The sequence below is a fragment of the Coenobita brevimanus genome, chromosome 76 (genome assembly GCF_032717465.1).
Source record: "Coenobita brevimanus isolate Jiangsu-jjx chromosome 76, ASM3271746v2, whole genome shotgun sequence".
In the NCBI taxonomy this organism is placed as follows: Eukaryota; Metazoa; Arthropoda; class Malacostraca; order Decapoda; family Coenobitidae; genus Coenobita; species Coenobita brevimanus.
The window spans coordinates 15,963,446-15,970,923 of NC_137029.1; positions in this window are offsets into that span (position 1 = coordinate 15,963,446).

Consider the following 7,478-nt stretch of genomic DNA (forward strand, 5'->3'; position numbering starts at 1 on the left):
TATATTACAGCAAGAAGCTCAGCCCACTAGTGGAACTACTGTGTGACCCATAAGGAGCTGGTGGCAGTGATGATGAGTCTTGATTTCTTCCATCCCTGCTTCTATGGGTCCTACTTCATCATCAGGACAGACTATGTGGCACTCAGGTGGCTGAAGACGTTAAAGAATCTGGAAGGACAACTGGCACGCTGGCTCAGGAAGCTAGACCAGCACAATTATGAGGTGCAGCACCGTCCTGGGGGGGTACATGGCAATGCTGACAGCCTAAGTCATTGGCCTTGTGACCCAGAGTGCTGGGAGTGTAGTAAATGAAACATTACAGTAAGAAATGCAGCTGTACTGAAGTGACAGGGCCAGCATCAGATGAAGAAGATCCTAAGAGGATGCAGATGGAGGATGCAGATTTACAACCAGTGATAGAGTGGCTGCAGCAGAGTACAGTGTGACCATCTTGGGAAGAGGTTTCCAGGTTCACCCCTGTGACTAAGAGCTACTGGAGTCAGTGGAACCTTCTTCATTTGAACAATGGACCACTGGAGCGTCAGTGGGAGACACCCGGTGGCCTCAGCAAGTATTGGCAACTGGTGGTTCCGAAGAAGATGAGGTCCAAGATCTTGGATGAGTCCCATAACCAGATCACTAGTGGGTACCTGGGAGTGGCAAAAACTAAGTTGGCAGCAACAGAGATTCTACTGGACCGGCATGCGGAAGGATGTTGAAGAGTCAGGCCTTTGATGTATGCTGTGCCAAGAAGGGACTCAAGAAACGTGGTTGCGTCCCTCTCCAGTGGGTATACTGGTCGAAAGAGTCGTGGTGGACATTGCTGGACCTCTGCCATTCACTGAAACAGGAAACCGGTACATATGCGTCACCATGGACTACTTCACAAAGTGGCCAGAAGCCTATCCCATTCCTGATCAAGAGGCTGCGATTGTTGCTTAGTTCTTGTTTGACCAGTTCATCTGTCGTTTCGGGATGCCACAAGAGCTACATTCAGACCAGGGTAGAAACTTCGAGTCTGCTGTGTTTTGTGAGTGCCGCAAGTTACTGAGGATCAAGAAGACCAGGACAACCCCTCTAAGGCCACAGTCAGATGGGATGGTGGAGAAATTCAACTGAACTCTGGGACAAGAACTGGCCAAGCATTGCATAGAGGGTAGGGCTGGGGAAGATCCAGTTCTGGAACCGGTTCCATCGGATCCTAATTAATTACCTTGGAACCGAATAGCTGGACAGGAACCAGTTCCTCTAAAAAGATCCTCAGACTTGAACTTTGAGAATTGTTTTGGTTATCAGGCATATGTATCCTTTGAAAGTAATGAAATATAACATTAAAAATTCTTAAATATTAACGATTAATAGTATATTGAGTTAGTAAATTATGTACTATAAACCATAACCTGCCATGTCAATAAATATGCCTATGTTCACAGACTATAATATAACTTGTTAAAAAAAAATATAAAGCTAAATGTACAGAACAATCAGCGATAATTCACTTAAATTCATAAAGTTATAGGTTAACATCAGTATGAGAAGTTGGTAAAGACTGAGTGAGTGAGTAGTAGCCGATACCTATTTGGTATTATCAAGTCCCGGAACCCAGAGTCGGAAGACGGAGGCCCTGGTGACTCTCATGGCATCTGGGTAATTACTGCATGAGGAACCAGTTCCGGAGCCGGTTCTAACGGATCCCTTCTCCTTGGGATCTGGAACCGTGAGTACTCAGTTTACCGGATATTGCCCAGCCCTAATAGAGGGACAAAATTCCTTGCGTTGTTGATGGCACATCGGTCTGCATCCCATGAGTCTACCAGCTACACCCCTGCAAAACTGAGGTTGGGCCACGAGTTACGGTTACCCATTGACTTGTTAATGGGAAAACCACCTGGTGAAGAACTGCCTCCAGACTCCTCTAGCTATGTGAAGCATCTTCAGGAAAGGCTGGCTGAGGTACATCGTCAAGTGCGAGGAGCTCTTAAGTTTTCAGGAGAAGTCATGAAGTGCAAGTATGATGTCAAGGCAAGTGAAGTGGGCTTCAAGGATGGTGACTAAGTTCGGTTATACAATCCTCAGGGAAAGAAGGGACAGTCACCGAAGCTGCATAGCCCATGAAACAGGCCTTACACTGTGTTGGACCGCCTATCAGACGTAACATACCAGATTCGGGGAGGCACGAAAGGTGGTACACGTGAATCATCTGTGGCAGTACCATGGGCCAGGACATTAAAGCTGCGATGAATCCGAGGAATCATGCTCTCCTGCTGCCCAGGATCTTGAAGAGGACCAACCAGCTGAAGAACAAGAGGATGATGACAGTTTCCCAAGAGAAGAAGTGCACCAAGATGAGGACCAAGACCTTCCAGGAGAAGTGGACTGTGTGGAGGAGCAGGGATGCTGTCGGAAGAAGCATAGGAGAAGACCTGTTAAGTTGTAGGATTACTTTGTGTATAATTGAATGTTTAGATTGAATTAAGGATTATGTTTCTATACACTGGGTAGTTTTGTCAGGATGACAAAGGACTAGGGAGGGGGTAAAGTTGAGGAGCGGGATTTGCTAGTTAGATTCTGCTGGAGAATTCCCGATGATTCTAGTAGTACCGTTACATGACAGAGTTGCCAATTAGCCTGCTGTTTGTGTGCACAGTTATTTTTTAAGTGGTACACCAATTTTTATGCTCGTTTTCTCCATGGTGATGTATTTATTTGATTGTTTGTTTGATTATGTCATTTTATCTCTGTATGCTAAATAATTTAGAGTGTTATGCAGTGTACGAAAGCTCTGGCATGTTTTAGATGTCTCCGAGTTGGCAACTGTTGCCTATCGAGAGTGTACTCGAAGATTTGAGTCTAATGCAAGCATATATAAGGATGGGGAAGAGATTAAAGCAGTGTCAGTCAGTTTTCAGTTCAGTTTGAGTGTAGTTCAGTGTCAGTTCTTTTAGAGAAATTTGTTTATCTTCGGTACTTGTCAAAACAGTGAAGTATTGTTGGCAAGCATTAAATGTAATTGCAGTAAGTGAAGATTATCTGTGGTACTTGCGAAAACAGTGAAGTGAAGTTAGTAAGCATTAAGTGTAACTATCTGGAAAATAAGGACAGTGAACTTAAGAAACCAGTGTTTATTTACAACGCCTGAGCTGATCTTGTGTGCTGTGCACCGAAAGGCTGACCATAGGAAGAACAACTCACTGGGCAACGTCCTTCCTGTACTGTACTACTGCTGTTGGAGCCTGTGGCAGTATGGGACGGGGACGTAACAATATATATATATATATATATATATATATATATATATATATATATATATATATATATATATATAAAATGCGTGGCTTGAAGGACAGTGCCCCCGAAGAATACCATAGTACCCCCGACGACAGGGCAAGCCAAACACAGCTTAGTATGCCCGAAGATGCGCCGACACCCCCACACGGACCCCACGGGGTAGCCGCCACCAGTCACCACCACTCCCGGCAACAGCGACATATGTCAGCCCGGGCCATGCGCCCCTGTGTCATGCAGCCACCAAGCCGCCGCCACCATAGGAGGAGGACACTACCTTCGCGGAGTGGAATTGTTGAGCCAGCTAGGGGTGGAGTTAGAAAAAACACTCCAGACGGCGCCCCTCTGGTAGAGACGATAAATGGTCGCTCCCCAAGTGTTCCGGTAGAGACGATCTATGGTCGCTTCCTAAGTGTTCCGGTAGAGACAATCTGTGGTCGCTCCCATCCTCGTGAGACGATCTATGGTCGCTCTGAAAGTGCTCTGGTAGAGACGATCTATGGTCGCTCCCATCCTCGTGAGACGATCTATGGTCGCTCCAAAAGTGCTCCGGTAGAGACGATCTATGGTCGCTCCAAAAGTGCTCCGGTAGAGACGATCTATGGTCGCTCCAAAAGTGCTCCGGTAGAGACGATCTATGGTCGCTCCCATCCTCGTGAGGCGATCTATGGTCGCTCCGAAAGTGCTCCGGTAGAGACGATCTATGGTCGCTCCCATCTTCGTGAGACGATCTATGGTCGCTCCGAAAGTGTTCCAGTAGAGACTATCTATGGTCGCTCCGAAAGTGTTCCAGTAGAGACTATCTATGGTCGCTCCCATCCTCGTGAGACGATCTATGGTCGCTCCCATCCTCGTGAGACGATCTATGGTCGCTCCGAAAGTGCTCCGGTAGAGACAATCTATGGTCGCTCCCATCCTCGTGAGATGATCCATTGTCGCTCCGAAAGTGCTTCGGTAGAGACGATCCATGGTCGCTCCCATCCTCGTGAGACGATCTATGGTTTCTCCGAGAGTGTCTTGGTAGAGACGACCTATTGTCGCTCCCTTCCTCATGAGACGATCTACTGTCGCTCTGAGGGTGTACAGAGAGAGGTGAGTGGAGAGACGTCCCCACGGCAGGAGACTAGAGCCCAGGCTTCCTGTCCCAGAGTGACCCAGACAGGCCTCACAGCCTCCCCTGGTCTCTGTTCCCTACGCCTGGCTCTAGATCAGACGCACCTGACTGACCGCAGTGGAAGTCGCTGCCGCAGCCCTTCCCTGTCGGCGCCCCTAGACGCTGGAGACCACAGCCCACAGTGTCTCTCGGTTCTCTCCAGGACACCCGGGCATGATCTCTCTACGCCCCCACGATGCCAGGACTTATCACAGAGGTTCTTCGAGCTATCCAGCCCCAGTCCCGAGGGCCACACGCCTGAGCCAAGCCCGGAAACCACGGGAAGCCCAGGACGTGAGAGGACGCCCTTACGAGTTATCCCGTGCCCTCTCGGCACGCCTCGCATTGGCGGTGCCCCTAGCCCAGCAGGATCGCCGACGACATGTTCCTGCCTATCCCCCTGATGAATATGTGTGATATTGTAGCACGAGTGATTTAGGTTAAGTGTGATTTCCCCTAATGTAAGTATTGTGCAGTGATTTCATATAGTGAATATCGGGGTGAATACGATCACAGTGAGAAGTTAAAGGACGAGAGTGTGGAACAAGATCTGATTGACTATACATGTGAGTGACATCCCTGTTATACAGGTAATAAGCCTGTGCCGCTGGGAGATTCCCCTATAAAGACATACTCCCATTACTGTGAAGGAATATTGTGAAAGGAAGTATTAATGGTATTCTCTCCCTCCCCCACGCTACCCATAAATCTTGTTTATCACCCTCTCTCACTCCCTATATCTCAAGTAAGTGTAAATCAGGAATAAAATCAATTACCAAAGTCTTTTGGCTAGTGGAAACCATATAAACTTCTCGGCTAATATCTGCCGCCCTCCAGTATTACCATAACTTTCCCCTAGCCGTCACAAGTCACTCCCCGCACCTCCCCTATCTCCTCCTAGTGAGACTCAACCCCCCTCCCGCGCCCCCGCGCGCGCCTATATTTACTGCATTCCTGATACACTAGGATTGTTTGTGTTGTCATTACTATCAGAGAAGCAAGTATCCTGCGAGATACACATATCCTAGATAAGGTTTTATATTGCTATATATTGTGCTGTAATATCTGCTGATTTGTCCTGTGTCTGACTGTGGTAATATACGTGTAAAGGTTGTTGCCTAGGGTTTTTGTGTCCTGCCTCTCTTTATTGCACTAAGCTCCGGTCTCGAAAGAGGACCCCGCTCCACGTTAGGTGAAGTAGGAACGAGAAGTCGAGCCTAATTTCACCTAACATTACACTGGTGGCCAGCGGTGGTTCTAGACCCGGGCATAAGAGAGAGGTAATCAGGAAATATTTGGGAAAATGGCAACCAAACCGCACGTTCAGTTACCCAAGTTTGACCCCGACCAGTATGATATACACACATATCTGGCAATAATTAAACCCTTACTGGATATTGGCTTTGAAAATGACCAACAAAAAATTGCAGTCACACTACCACTATTGGATAAAGCGGCGGCGAACATAGCGCCGAAAATTGTCCCAGAACTCACCTGGCAGAACTTTACAAAGTTCACTGCACAAGCCATCACCCCATCATTAGGGAAAGTAGTGGCTCTATCCAAATTGGATAGTTTTGCATTCGACGGGGATTTAGATAATACCCTGATACAGGCAAGACGCCTGGTTACTGCTGCCTACCTGAAGGCAGATGAGGAAACCCGGGATCAGCATAAATTTAATACTCTGCTCAGAGTACTCCCAAGTGTTGTGAAACAACACTTCACTGTCCATGACGCAACAGGAGACATGGATAGAGATATACAGCTGATGCGGCGCCTCCTGACCGCCTGCCCTTCTCCACAACAAATTAACGTTGTTAAGAAATTCCCCACCTGACCCCCAGCTCCCCCAGCCACACCGCGTCCACCTCTGCCTCACACCAGCCCAACCCCGATGCCTAGCCCACCCAGGGCACACCCCTCCCATCGGTGCCCCGCCCCGCGAGAAAACCTGAACCTAATTCTTATCAACCCGTGGGAATTCACAGCCTGCAATGCCCGCTGCCCCCTTCATGACATACGGGACCAGCTTAAAGCTGCTCGCAGCAGAATCACAGCCCCGGGTTCGCATAAAGTGTTCTCCTTAGAAGGCGAGGCCCCAGGGGACGAGCTGACGCCTGTGGACGAGCCCCATCCAGGAGAACTAGAGCAGGAACAGGAGAACGAGAGCCCTAGCCAGCTGGATTTTTAGGCCCGTCCCCTCACCAACCCACGGTGGTGGGGGCCATCACCCCTAAGTATCGCCCCCCAGTATACCACAAGATGAAAATAAACGGCGTGAAGGCCAGACTACTAGTCGATACAGGAGCGGCCAGGTCCTGCCTTTACAGCCACTATTTCTCCCTCTACAAATCACGGTTTGGCTCACTCCGCCCTACAACCACTCACCTTGTGGACACGGGGGATGGCCCCCTGCCCATCCATGGGGAAACTCGGGCCCTACCCACCAGCCAGTGTCCGCCCAACATCCATTCATCATTTTTGATTCCTCCTGCCGGAGTTATGACGGGTATTTAGGGCTAGACTTGCTCCAAAAACTCGGAGCCACAATCGACTGTCGCCGCTGACAACTCCAGTTCTGCCCCCCACCCCGTTCCACCCCAGCCATTTGCACATGCACGCCGCGGCCCCAGCCGGAGGATTCGCCCTCTTCCTCCCCCCAGTGCCCCCCTTCTCCCCCCCTTTTTCCCCCTCCCTCTCCTCCCCCTCCCATGCCTTTCCACCCCACTCCTGCCCCCTCTTTCCCTGCCACCATCTCCGCCGCCGTTACCATCCCCTCCCACCATGAGGCATGGGTGCCCCTTAACAGGCCCTCAGGTCCATCCGTTTTGTTCTCCCCCCTCCTCCCCTCCGGACCCCTTTCTGCCTGCCTTGTGTCCCCCACCTTCCTCCCTCCCCACCACACCGCCATCTGCTTCGCCAATCTCGCCCTGTCCCCTCTCACCCTCCCCAAAGGGCTTATCATCAGAGAGATGGAGGAAGCCGAGCCCTGTGCCCCATCCTCCTCCCACCACCCCACCCCTCTACCCCCCATCCC